We start from the raw sequence: 14,806 nt of genomic DNA, 5'->3' as shown, positions 1-14,806 counted from the left end.
TTGATGGGGGAGGGGGCTGAGGAAGGTGGGTCCACTTTGTGACTCCCACTCTTGTGATGGCCTTCAATGTCTCCACAGGCCAGGCTGGCAACTTCCGAGTCTGCACTCCTTACTTCAAGAGTTGGTGCATGCCAGGGAAATAGCACATTTTCTTTTGTCCTCACACAGCTCCAGTCAAGAGACTGAAACAGGTGCGCCCAGGGTGGGTAAACAATAATAGGGCAGCTGCCCAAATATTTCCTTAGAAGCCGGCTGCATATATTGCTGAATGTCAAGTTTGCCGAACACCAGTGCTGCCAAGGCTTGATTCCACCTCATGTCTAGAAGGATTCGGAGCACATCCTTCTTGACAACTTGCAGTCTTTTTATCACAGACTTGGGACTTCCCTGGTAAAGAGAATTTCCCCAATCTAGGCGAGAATTTGCCAGTCCTTGCATGAGCACTCTCCTAGTATGAGCTGTAGTCAGCATGCAGTTTTCTCAAAGTTCTTAAAATTCAGAAGCAGTTGCCAGCAAATTTTGTGGCTTGCAGATCCTTGGAGAGTTTATTGTCAATCCATATGCCAATGTTTTTAGCTGCTAGAATGCTTACTCAGGTAGTCCGGCCACAAAACCGTCCACCATGAAGGATTGTTTCCGACGATTAACACTTCTGTCTTTTCGCCCTTAAGTTTTAGGCTACTTGCAGACATCCACTCTGGAGCAAGGAGATTGGGCCAATATTTTTGGTATGTAATGGGTCTAGCGAGAGCTTTTCAGTAAGGGTTTCAGGATAGCGTGTTTTCACACAGAGGGACATTCCACTGTCCAAGGAATGATTGAAAATGTCCATCAAAATAGGCAGGGCTGCATTGTCCCCTTTCCTTAGTATGTCTGGGGGTGCAGAGTCAAGCGGTGAGCCTGATTTGAAGGTCTTTAAGGTTTCTTCAGTGACTTCTTTACTTATGGCAGAAAACACAATTAGTTTGGTCTTGGCCGGAGAGCCAGCGTGTGGGATCATTCTATGACTAGGATCTTTTGGCAGGGAAAGGAGGATTTTATCTACTTTTATCAAGGAAGATATTAGCAAACATATTACAGTGTGTTTGAGATGATGGTGGGCCAGATAAGCTCATGGATGGCCATTCACCACCTTAAATAATTCCTTGGACCAGTTATCAGCGTTTTCTATCTTAGTACTAAAAAATGAGGGTCTTGCCTGTCTTACAGCTTATTGGTAGCTTTCTGTAACTTCCTTATGGATTATTTGCTAGATTCATCATATGTTTTACTCCATGTCTTTTCCATTTGTTTCACTTCCCTTTTAATCCTGCAAGCTCAGTTAACCATGGGGCATGTCCACCTGGACGGTTGGCCCTTTGAAGCCTCAAAGGGATGAGGGTGTTCAGGGACTTGCTTCTCCAACTCTCAAACTTGTTGGACCTTTCTGTGGCATCCCCTTCCATTGTAGGGGCAGAGTAAGCAAGGGAGCATTCCCACTCTTCAGCATCAGGTTTTGACCATCACCACCTTAGTCTGGGAGGGAGAGGCTGCTTGGTTGTGGTTGTGATAAAACAAAAGGGGACAATGAAACGATCTGACCACAGTATCGTGATTGTGTTGTCTTTGGTCATATATGTAATGCTAGTAAAGGTAGCTTAACAAGTTGAGTTAATTGTATAGTGGCCAAATCTTGTACTAGCATTTTGGCACTCTTACAGATGTTATCCTTGAAGTGTAAGTTTAGGTCCTCCAACAGCGTGAAGTTGGCTTTCAGAAGACTATGTCCCACAATTAAATCAGGTAGTGCTCAAATAAATTGTGAGTCTGTCCCAGGGGACTGATAGATCAGTATACCTGAGAAGGTGAAAGTAGGGGAGAGCTCAATTGAGAAGTGCAGCCTCTCACTCTCCGAAACATCAATGGATGAGAAGTTCCCCTTCCACTCTTTTAAGAGTATGGATACACCCCTGCCTCTTCTGTCCTCTCGATCGCACCTTGAGATTGAGTAGCCCTGAAGGAGGGACATCACTTTATCTGGCACAAAATCATGTCTAAGCCATGTCTCTGTGAGAAACAGAGACTCTGGTTTCTATTGTTCTGGTTTCTTATGTTATAACAAGATGGATAGCTCAGAGCTGTGTAGTGGCAATGACCTGCACTTGAACAGATACATGTGCCGTTTGTGACTATCCTGCATATTTGTTGTTGCTCTAGGGTAGTTTAAAAACCCCACATCAAGTTTACATTCTTTGCAGATGAAGGGTGCCATACGCGGATTAATAACGTGCATGCAGTTCTAACCTGCTGGCTGGATGAACTGACGAAGTTCGCTCACCGTGTAGACATGCCACATGGCGGGAAAACGGGCTGCGTTTATGGCCCCCGGCCCTGGCGGGACACGGACTAGTGCTGATGGGCTTGCCTTTGGTGCACCAGCGGCGCTCCCACTGTGCGGGTTCGTTCCCCGGTGCGTGTTTAATAGCCGGGCCGGACCTGACAACTAGAGCCCTGACTAGAGCATCTCCAAATTTCCCCCCATTTTCTACTTTTTCTTTACATGTACGATTGAGGAAGTATCTGAAACTGAAACTTTAGATAACTGTACTAAAAGCTACATGGTTTTCTCATGAAGAGTGCAAAAAGACCAGGGAGAAAGATACAACAGTGAAGATCTCAGACCTCGAAAACCAGGCCTGTTTAAATCATGAGTGAAAGAACTCAAACATGTTACTATAACATAGGCATGCAAAATATCTGATGGTTAACAAACAGTGGATTTGTTCATGTGGTAACGAATCATTATTAAACAACAAAGTGGGTTCACATGCCCTAAACAAATACACAGTAATGGTGAAGAGAGGAATTAAAATGCCTTCTCTGCATCTCCAGATTTGATTTGTCTTTAGAAAACAAACTGATATAAAAAAGAATGTTTAATTGAAACTGGTATGCAGAGAACAGGTATTAACATAAAGATCCCGGTACCAAATGAAGTAAACGCAGGCATCTCCCACAGCATTAAAAAAAGACATAAAGAAAAGAGAGCACTAAATACTCTTACTGGGTTTACTTTCTCACATATGGCTTCTGCTTCTTTTCTAAATGTGACCTTTAAGTATATGGTATTTTACAATGACTACATCTTTACAAAGGCACTAGCAAGTAATTATTTTCAGAAACACTTTTCAATTCCTCATTTCTCTCATTTAGCATTGTTACTCTGGTTTAACTGGTATCCAGTTTGCTAATCATTCTTGGCTGGCAGCTTGTGTTCACCTCCACGGGCAGATCAAAATGGACAATTTGCATACAAAGTAGAGAAGAATGTGTCACAGCCTGCACTAATGACAATAGTGTTTTGTTTATTGACCTGGTATGACCCCCCTTTCTTGTACATTCAAAACAAATGACTTTACATGGAGATGAGATAGCAATGTCGGGGAACAACCTTTACAACGCAACTTTTACAACGCACTACACTTACAACGCATTTTTTACAACGCACAATCCATTACAACGCATGACATTACAACGCATGACACTACAACGCATTTTTAAAAACTACCTTTACAACGCATTCCATTACAACGCATACTACCATTACAACGCATACCATTACAACGCATAATATTACACTACACTATCCAACACTTACCCTACTGTTGCACCCCCTGGAGTTAGAATAGTAATTTTTACCCCTATACTATCCAACACTTACCCTACTGTTGCACCCCCTGGAGTTAGAATAGTAATTTTTACCCCTATACTATCCAACACCTACCCTACTGTTGCACCCCCTGGAGTTAGAATAGTAATTTTTACCCCTATACTATCCAACACTTACCCTACTGTTGCACCCCCTGGAGTTAGAATAGTAATTTTTACCCCTATACTATCCAACACTTACCCTACTGTTGCACCCCCTGGAGTTAGAATAGTAATTTTTACCCCTATACTATCCAACACTTACCCTACTGTTGCACCCCCTGGAGTTAGAATAGCAATGTGTACCCCTATACTATCCAACACTTTCCCTACTGTTGCACCCCCTGGAGTTAGAATAGTAATTTTTACCTCTATGCTATCCAACACTTACCCTACTGTTGCACCCCCTGGAGTTAGAATAGTAATTTTTACCCCTATACTATCCAACACTTACCCTACTGTTGCACCCCCTGGAGTTAGAATAGTAATTTTAACCCTTATACTATCCAACACTTACCCTACTGTTGCACCCCCTGGAGTTAGAATAGTAATTTTAACCCCTATACTATCCAACACTTTCCCTACTGTTGCACCCCCTGGAGTTAGAATAGTAATTTTTACCCCTATACTATCCAACACTTACCCTACTGTTGCACCCCCTGGAATTAGAAAAGTTATTTTTACCCCTATACTATCTAATACTTACCTTAAATGCAATTTAATATTATGCGTTGTAATGGTATGCGTTGTAATGGTAGTATGCGTTGTAATGGAATGCGTTGTAAAGGTAGTTTTTAAAAATGCGTTGTAGTGTCATGCGTTGTAATGTCATGCGTTGTAATGGATTGTGCGTTGTAAAAAATGCGTTGTAAGTGCATGCGTTGTAAAAGTGTGCGTTGTAACGACATACATCCAGCAATGTCTGTTATGATATGCCTTTAATTATGTTATGTATCTTCAGCTGCCATCCACACACCTTTGCATCTAATGTTTGCTAAGCTGTATGTACTGTGTTCAAATATAATTATGCTTTGTATCTTCAGCACACAAAAATAAAACGAAACAGTGCTTTATCGTGGTGCAACCGAATTGGATACATAGCTGCATCAACCTCCTCTCGGTTATGTGGGCCATACTGCAGATATGTGATTGTCTGGCAAATTGCAGGTATGTGCAGCAGTCACATTGTATTGCAAAGTTTTCCACTGTCAACGTATCTGCATGGGGGTAGAAATGCATGGAGTATGTGTGGTGCATGTTCCCATAGCCCCACTGGTTCAATTTTGTATAGATGGAATCTAAGTGGTCCGTAAGACGGAGGATCAGAGGGAGAGTCCAGCCAGCCAATGGTGGTTGGAAGGCTCTTTCAGTCATTTCATGTATCTTTGTAGTGCGCCAGTCTAGAAGGTGTTTAGAAGAGATGTGAAGTTAAGGACCTTGAACTATGAAGCAAAGGTGGTTCCTCCTGCTCTTTCCTGGTCTCTTGTTCTTTGGAAGAGCTATCTCCCACAGGTTCACAGGTAGTTGAATGGGGGGGGGTCAGTCTGCATTTCTTTTGTGCCCTTATTTTGGTTTCTCCTGACCGGCGGCACTCCGCTTCACCACACCTTCCTCCTCACATTCTGGACTTACACCATGGCTGCGGCAGGATGTGTGAAAATAGCAAAAGTGCAGAACTGCACAGCACGGGTCACAGAACTGAACTGCTGGAATACACTAAGTCCGTCCACAACTTGAGTATAAAGATGAGACAGAAACTTCAGCCAATGTGCCAACGTCGTTCTGTAACTAGTGCCTTTGAACTTCATAGCTGGGGAATCCACTATTAACTCCCCTTACCAGTTTGGGGACCAGAAATAATCACAGTTGTCTGCTGAATGTGAGGGGTGTCCTGTAAGAGTACGAAGTGTAATGCATGAGACACTCATTATCCAACAAATGACTGGAACAGATAAGTATGGTTTACAATTTACACATCACAAAAGGAGACCAATCTTCACTGAAGTATGGGAGGGCCCTAACAATATTGTGCAATCCACAGAGGGATCCCTCAAAATCACTCCAGTTCATTATGTGTAAGCTGTGTCAGCAGTCTTATGGGATTTTTTGCGAAATGGCAACATGGATGTGTTTAAAAGGGGTGCACTGATGTGCTATAGCCTCCTATGTTCTTGCCAGATGGATGAAAAAAGGATTTAAGAAATCTCATTTGTCATCTGAAATTATTTTTTGGGACCTCAGTAATATGGAATTTTGTCAGTCACGATGATAAGAGCAATTAGAAAAGATTGTTTTATATAGCGCTTTTTAGGTCTCGCCTATGCAGTGCGCATGCACTGCATAGGAGACCTCTAGTCGTCGTGCAGCTCTTTTTCCAAGCTAATACTCGTGCTTGTGGCGGCATACAGCTTTCAGGAGTGCGCAGCGGCGCGCCACAAGCTCGAGTGTGTGCTTTGAAAAAGAGCAAACAGCTGCTGCTTAGCGCGAGCACTTCCCCCACCCCTCTCACTTGCGCACACACGCACGCACCTTCGCCATGCTTTTAAAAAAAAATTCCTTTTAGAGCGCACGCGCGCACCACTCCCGGGCTTGTTCTGTTTGTAGATACACTGTGTTTTCACAAACGCCGATCGTTGCCTTTCTCAATGCCCGCGCCTCTTTGTCTTCCTTTTCCACTTCAAAGCTTCACAATCTCCCTTCGTGCCCGTCGCCCCATAATCCCTTTATACCTCTGCGGACAGATCTTCAGAGAAGGCAGCGCATAACCTGCTTCACACCGATCCTTGTGATTTAACGGTTAAGTAGGGGGTCAACCCCTCCCCAATTTCATTAATTTAAATCTGCATGCATTGTTTATTAAAATCATGCAATTGTTAATTTTATTTGTTCCAATCAATATTTTTAGTTCACATGTTAAGGACTCAGCAAGACTTGAACCCGATCCTTTTCCTCTTCTACTCCACATCGTAAACATCAGGGTTGAGACACTCTGTTTCTTTTGGGGCTTCTAAAGTAACGCGAGCTCTGGGCCATCCATACCCCCTCCACTCGAGCAGTGCAGAGCCCAGACCATCACCCCATAATCCCTTTATACCTCTGCGGCCAGATCTTCGGAGGAGGCAGCGCATAACCTGCTTCACGCCGATCCTTGTGATTTAACGGTTAAGTAGGGGTCAACCCCTCCCCAATTACATTAATTAAAATCTGCATGCATTGTTGATTAAGATCATGCAATTGTTAATTTTATTTGTTCCAATCAATATTTTTATTTCCCATGTTAAAGACTTTGCAAGACTCGAACCCGATCCTTTCCCTCTTCTACTCCGCATCGTAAACATCAGGGTTGAGACACTCTGATTCTTTTGGGGCTTCTAAAGTAATGCGAGCTCTGGGCCGTCCATACCCCCTCCACTCGAGCAGTGCCGAGCCCAGACCGTCGCCCCATAATCCCTTTATACCTCTGCGGCCAGATCTTCGGAGGAGGCAGCGCATAACCTGCTTCACGCCGATCCTTGTGACTTCACAGTTTAGTAGGGGTCAGCCCCTCCCCATCACACAAGTGCAGTACCGACAGCTGACTCAGAGAGATAGCCACTTGCTCACATTTTCAAGAAAAAAAAAGTTATGTGATAATTCGAGCACACAAGCCAACATTTTTTTTTTTTTGCAGAGTTTTATATAGCGCAAACTTGACCCAAATCCAATCCGGTATCAGAGCGCTTTATGTAGCACGAGTTACGTTCCATGAGGACACACATTCATTTTTTGTTTCTTAGGCACGGGGAGATTAAGTGATTTGCCCAGAATCACAGGATGTTCAGCGTCATTACCGAGACTCGAACCCAGTTCCACAGGTCCGAGGTCGAGCGTCCTCGCCGTTAGGCACATTGTTCTTAAACCATCCCATGTTTGTTACACGGCTGCATGGCAGTTAAGCAGAGGCTCAATTGCATTATGCGAACAAAATTGCAAACTGAACTATATATATTGAAAACCACATGCACCACTTCACCTTCAAAATAAGATCGACCTAAAAGCGTCTGCCGTGAGACCACCAGCTCTGTGACGACACACTCCAAACGTGCAGCGCTGGTCTTATTGTGGCTTTTATGAGCAGAGAGTGGGAGATTTTTCAGTGGAGTTGATGTATTATCAGGCACACCTGACTCACATGAGTTCCTTAGATTGCACCCTTAAACTTTGCAATGAACATCGGGCCTTGTTATTTGTTTCCTCTTCATGATTCTTTAGTATTCCACCCTTATTCCAAAATTCACCACACGCCACTCAGCCATATCAGCATAAACTATGTGTTCCTGCATTCTCTAACAATGAGTCCTTAGGATGGGTCCACCCAAGCCCTGCCAGGCTTGAGAGGGAGGAACGCATGACCAAAACTAGCACTGGCACTTTGTAAAACATTTGATGGGTGCTGCGTTGTGACCTAGAAATGACGGGAACATGTCCTTCTGAAACAACACACCATCACTCTTCTAGGGCCCTTTAACACACCACTCCCTCTCCCATCCATGCCCTTTGCGCACACACACAATCATTGGCATAGCCAATAGGTCTTGCCTTCGGGACCTTATAAGTGTTCAGCCAGGCAAAAGTTGATGTTGTTGCACAAAATAAATTCTGCTGCATAACTAAATACCTATAAGGTCCCAAAAGCGAGACCTATTGGCTATGCCAAAGCTTGTTAGGACATTGGGGTTACTGGTTGAGGGAGGTGAAACCCTTCTCAAGCAGTAACCACAATCTCTGTAAGAGTGTAAAGTTGTTCTTTATCCTCTGGCAGCAAAACAACATAACAAAAATCCCACATGACTATTGAAAAATAGATTAAATTGTAATAAATTATTTGAGACCAAAACAACAAAAATCAGTAAAACTGATATGGGATTTCAATGTTTTAAGGAAAAATACTGCGTAAAGCACAAAGTACCAACTGTGGTTATCTGGTCACGCCGAACCAGGACAAAGTCATACGCTCAGGCTGACTGCAATGGAGAGCAGGACCAGTTAAGCCAGCTGAACAAAATATCCTAAATCCCTGTTGCAGAGCGTTGCAAGGTCCCACATTGAGGATGCGTCACACTGCATTGGTTCCGGGGAGCTGCAAGGCTATTATACTGAGGCCTGCATCGGCACTGAGGATGCAGGTGATGAGGGACTTGCGATGTAGCAAACTGCTTCAATGATACATCACGCTGCGTCGGTTCTGAGGAGACTGCGGGCTGCTATGTAAGGCTTCATGGTGGGGATGCATTGCAGCAGTTCTGGAGCAGAGCTGCGATGAGTTTCATCACGCTGCGTTGGTTCCGACCACAGGACCACACCTGGGCTGTCAGAGCACCTTAAAGCCCACTTCCACGGGTCCCGGACTGGGTGGTACCACTTAGGCGGTAGGCCTCACAGCGTCCAGGTGCTGGGTTCATGATGGTTGGAGCCTTTTCTGTCTCTTAGGTTCTGATCAGGAAGCCAGCCAACTAGCGTTTGGAGTCACTCTGGTGATCCTGTGATCAAGATACAGGTCCAGTTATTTTCACTCACTTAGCAAGGCAGCAGTGCAGCAGAGAAATAGTCCTTCTTGCAGAGCAGCACAGCAGTCCTTCTGAGTCTTCCACAAGTCCAGAGCTGTACTGAAGAGTTGTGTCTAAAGGTCCAATATTTATATCTGGTGCACACTTTGAAGTAGGTGAATGCTCTGGCGGTTTCCTACCTTGGAGGTGCTTGGAATTTCCTACCTACCTGACCTGACCCCAGCTTGTCTGGGGTCATAAAATACTAGTGTCAGACCCTTTGTGAGTGTGACAGACAGAGCCTTCGTGGTGTGCAAGTGTGGTAGGTGACAGCTCCTCCCCCTCATCAACCAGAGATGGCCCACCATGCCTACATATATTCTCCTTTGTCTCGCTATCTGAGACCAATACATAAAGACCAACTGCAAGCTATGCCTAGTCCTGTGACCCAGGATACAGGCTACAGGCACCAAATGGTTAGGATAAGAAAATACCAACTTTCTGAAAGTGGCATTTTCAGAATTTCTGAATTGAAATCTGACTTTACCATTGAAGAGGTTCCTACTTGCTATCAATCTAAAGTTAGCATCTATTAAATGTAATAAGGCAACCAAGTGTTAGCCTACGGGAGAGGTGGCCCTTGCAGTAGTGAAAAACAAATGTAAGAGTTTTTCAATACCAGAACATTTAAAACTTAAAAGTACATGCCAACTTTTCAAATACACTGCACCCTGCCATTTGGGCTGTTTAGGAGCTACCTTCTGGGTGACTTTGATGAATTAAAAAGGAAGGTTTTGCACATGTCAAAATGACAGTTTAAACTGCACACGCAGGTGGCAATGGCAGGCCTGAGACATGTTTGAAATGTCGCTTATGTGGGTGGCACATTAAGTTCTCCATAACCAAAAGTAACATTTAACTTACAGGCCCTGGATACATTTAGTGCCAACTTACTAGGTAATTACAAGCACATTCAATGAGCCAATTGGGTGTAGACCGGGTTTACCATGTGTAAAGGAGAGAGCACAAGCACGTTAGCACTGGTTAGCAGTAGTAACGTTTGGAGAGTCCTAAAACCAACAAAAATGAGGTCAGCAAAAATGGAGGCGTAAGGAAAAAAGTTTCGGGGAAGACCTCCTTAAGGTTGACAGATCTAGCATGCTTCATGCTGCCCTTCTGCAGTTTCTAAGCAGTATAAATGAGAGATGTCGCTATTACCTAGTTATGTGATAGTTAATTTAGCCATCCGTGAAGCACAGAAAGCCAAGTATAGCTTGCCAAGATTCAAACTTGCCAGCTTGATATGAATGCAAATTGCAGTGGTGAATGTTATCTTACTGTGTCATCTTACTGATACTATCTCTGTATGATTAACAACACATTTGTCTTCTTAATGCTTGTGGCTTCACCCAAACAATGACTTCTTCATCTACTTGTACAAACCTCAATGAAGTAATGACACAAGATCAAATGTATGAATTAATTTGTCAGTTATTCCAATATTTTGCGTACAAGCCAAACATTTGTTTTGCCTATCCATACCAAGCGCTCATTTATATAAATTATCGGTAAGCGAGATTTTAAACAGTGAACCGGATACCATGGATGTAAGTTGGAATTTTCTAGGAGTAATAGCTGCTGCCCCATATGTTCATTGGTTCTGCCAGTCCTATACTGGGCACTCCTGGTGCAAGTGGTCAAAAAAAGGGTGACCAGAGGATCTATCTCCATGTTAGTGGGATTCCATGAGACTGGGGATATTAGTGAACTAGAACTACAGCTTGTAGAATGCATTTCACATATGGTAGTAAGCACTAAATACAAATGTTACAATACAATACAGTTGTTAATAACAAAAGACCCAGGTTTGTACCACCGCATTGTTCAAGACAGAGAGTCACATGGTAACCTTAAAGAAGGCTGTGGCAGGAACAAAAAGTAAACAGGATTCTGGCAGCCCTGTTTACTTTCTGCACTTTACACAGAAGAATCAAGGGTTATATGGACGTTATAGTTAGGCTCAGATTTTACTCGTACAAAACCAGAATAATTCAGCAGTTCTTGTTACCATGACCTAACTATAACTTACGCTCTCGCAATGCACTGCTTATGACCTCACATATTACATCACTCATGACATGGTCAGTGACATCACTGATGACATCATCCAGTGAGTGTGATAATTTTCTAAAGGTTTTTGTGTGTTAAAAGTATATACTAAGGTACCACAAAAGTTAAATCAGTATACTTTGTACTACTAATGAGTGATTCCTTTTTAAACATAGTTCATGTGAGTCATTGTGTGACTGTGTGTATCCATGTGTGCATGTGTGTCTGAGTGACTGTACAGGTGTGTAAGTGGGTGTGTGAGTGGCTGTCTGGGTGTATAGTTGGGTGTCTGAGTAGCTGTGTGGGTGACTTAGTGGCAGTGTGAGTGACTGTATTGGTGAGTGAGTCAGTGTGACAGTGGCTGTATGGGTGGGTGAGTGGGTGTGTCAATAACTATATGTGTGAGTAAGCGGGTATCTGAATGGCTGTATAATGAATGACTGGGTGTGCAAGCGGCTGTATGAGTGAGTGAGTGGCTGTTTGAGTGAGTGTTTGGGTAAGTGCATTGATGTGTGAGTGGCTGTATGGAAGAGCGAGTGTCTGTGGGATTGGCTGTCTGGATGAGTGAGTGGCTCTGTGAGTGGTTGTATAGATGTGTGAATGGATATTTAAGTGGTTGTGTGTGTGAGAGTAGCTCTGTTGAGAGGCTGTATGGGTGAGTGAGTGGGTGTGTGAGTGGCTATATAGGTGAATAACTGAGTATGTCAGTAGCTGTATTGGAGAGTGTGTGGCTGTGTGAGTGGCTGTATGGGTGAGTGACTGGTTGTATGATCAGGCTCTGTGAGTGAGTGTGTCAGTGGCTCTATGGATAAGTGAGGGGTTGTGTAAGTACTTGAATGGATCTGTGAATCGTTATGTGAATGATTGTGTGGGTGTGTGAGTGGGTGTATGAGAGGTGGTATGGGGTGTGAGTGTGTGTAAGTAGTTCTGTTGATGATGTCATCAGTAATGTAATTTGAGATGTCATGAGTGATGTCATGAGTGATGTTACTGACACGTCATGAGTAATATGCTAGGTCATAAACAGTGAATCGCTGGGGTGTAAGTTATAGTTAATTTAGGTAACTATAATTGCGGAATTTTACTGGTTTTGTATGAGTGAAATCTGAGCCTAATTATAATGTCCCTGTAACCTTTGTTTTTTTTCTGTGAATTTCTAAAAAAAATGTAATTCTATTTCCTAACTATAATGTCCCTGAAAGCCTTGGTTTTTTAAGTGAATTTGAAATGTTTTTTTAATTTAATTCCTAACTGTAACTTTGGCACCGAGTGTGTGAGTGAGTGTAAAAGTGTCTCAGTGGGTGTATGAGTGTCTGAGTAGGTTTGTAAGTGGTTGTGCGAGAGTATGAGTGGGGCTGTAAGTGGGTATATGAGTGTCTGCATGGGTCTGTGAGTGGGTGTGTGGGTCTCTAATACGGGTTGTGGTAAACTCCACTCCGCTGGCAGAATTTGTGGAGTTTTGCCACTCCATGCTCCACTTGGGATACAGAGTTCATCAAAACCTCGGCCGATTGTCAGAGGAGCTGTGTTTACCAACGCACTCACCCCTAGACTTAGTCTCGCAAGAGTAGTGTGCCAGGAGGCGCGTTTGCAGAGTGGTTGAGAAAGGGGGCAGGGCCTCAGATGAGGTCTGAGCGATCCAGCTGAGGGGGACTTACTTGTGGAAATAATAAGGGTTTTTGGCCCCAAAGGACTCTCAGCAGTCAAGGGAACTTCATCCCCCAACCAGTAATGAACCAGGAGGAGTGTTTTCAGAGTTTTTGAGAAAGGGGGTGGGGCCTCTGAAGAGGTTTGAGCAATCCCACCGTGCAGGACTTACTTGTGGCAACTATAGGGGTTCTTGCCCCAATGACCCTCAGCAGCCAAGGGGACTTCATCCCACAACCAGTAGTGCATCAGGAGGCGTGTTTGCAGAGTGGTTGAAAAAGCTAGCGGGCCTCCAGCGAGGTCCGAGCAATACAGCTGTGGGGAACTTACTTGTGGCAACAATTGGGGTTCTTGGCCCTCAATGACCCTCAGCATCCAAGGGGACTTCATCCCCCATCCAGTAGTGCACCAGGCGGCGCATTTGAAGAGTGGTTGAGAAAGGTGGCTGGCCTCCAGCAAGGTCTGAGCAATACCGCTGTGGGCACTTACATGTGGGTGTTATTGATCCCCGGGGGAGGTGGTGGTCCCCGGGGCTTTAAGAGCCTAATGGGGGGGCATGTGTGCCCTCCTCCTTTTTATTAATAAAGCCCTGGGGAGGTGTTTGTCCCTGGGGTCAATGAGCCTTAGGAGGGGGGCCCGTGCGCCCCCTCCTTTTAAAAATAAAATGCCCCCGGGTCCTGGCCCACCCAGGGGCTCTTTTAAAAACAAGTGTGGGAGCCCACTCTTGTTTTATTTTTTATTTTTACCACAGCTCTGTCGCATATTCGCAGCAAAAATGGAATTCTTATTTATTTTTTGGGCCCTGTCGGTGTCACAGGGGACCCTATGACCACACATAGGGGGTCAGGGTATTCCTACCCTGACCCTTTTCTTTTATTCAAATGTTTTTTGTGGGTCTCAGCTGAAGTCGAGTCTCAAATGGCCGCCAACACTTCCTTGTTGAAGTGTTGAAAGCTAATCAGATCTCGCCATGAGATGTGTGCTTAGGCTCTGCCCAGATAACCTTATTTGCTTTCCCTTAAATTTCTCATCAACCACAGAAAAGATTTACACTGAATGACCGAAAGCCCCCGCTTGTCGGATCACCCTGAAACTTTCCATGCACAACAAGACTCACTATGATACTTTTTGGGGCAGATTTCGTGAGGATTCGTCAAATGGCGCCAAAGATATAGACAAGTCAAAAAACACTTTTTCTATAGAAGCATCGTCCTAACGGCCACTAAGTAATTTTATTTTGGCAGGTCAATATTTAAGTGTTGATATTGTAGGTGCGTTTTTAATAAAATGCAAAATTTTATAGTTATAATAAATGTACAGTAGTAATGTGTAGGATTCATTGAAAATAAAATGCATTTAAAAATACAAAATTTGTAGTATGCAGTCACATTTACCAGTGATAGGCCTCAAATGGCTGAAGCAACTTGACAAGTTTATTGACAAGTTTATTGACTAGAAATGCTGAAATGCACATAAAATGTTATGTCTTTGACCTTTCCGTGATCATGTTTGTTTCTTAATAATTCATAGTTGCATAAATCTTTTCATCTAAAACTCGGCAGAATGTTTCTAGTTACACAAAGACCACTGTTAACACATGATAAATTGTCGCTTAATGAAGTAATGAAGAAAACCTCACTAAAGAATGCAGCATTCAAACATGAATTTGACCTTTTTAACTTACTTGTTTTTTCTAATGAATAGATTTATACTAAATCTTTACTTTTCATTAATACAGATGTTTCGAGTTCTAACATAGATCGTTCTTAGTGAAACAGACAATTTGATATTTGGAAGGTTAGACACGTAGTTTAATATGTGGGAAAGTAGTCTTGAAC

Source organism: Triturus cristatus, chromosome 4_1 (genome assembly GCF_964204655.1).
Source record: "Triturus cristatus chromosome 4_1, aTriCri1.1, whole genome shotgun sequence".
In the NCBI taxonomy this organism is placed as follows: domain Eukaryota; kingdom Metazoa; phylum Chordata; class Amphibia; order Caudata; family Salamandridae; genus Triturus; species Triturus cristatus.
The sequence above is the reverse complement of the archived record's forward strand: the minus strand, read 5'-3'. Positions refer to the sequence as shown.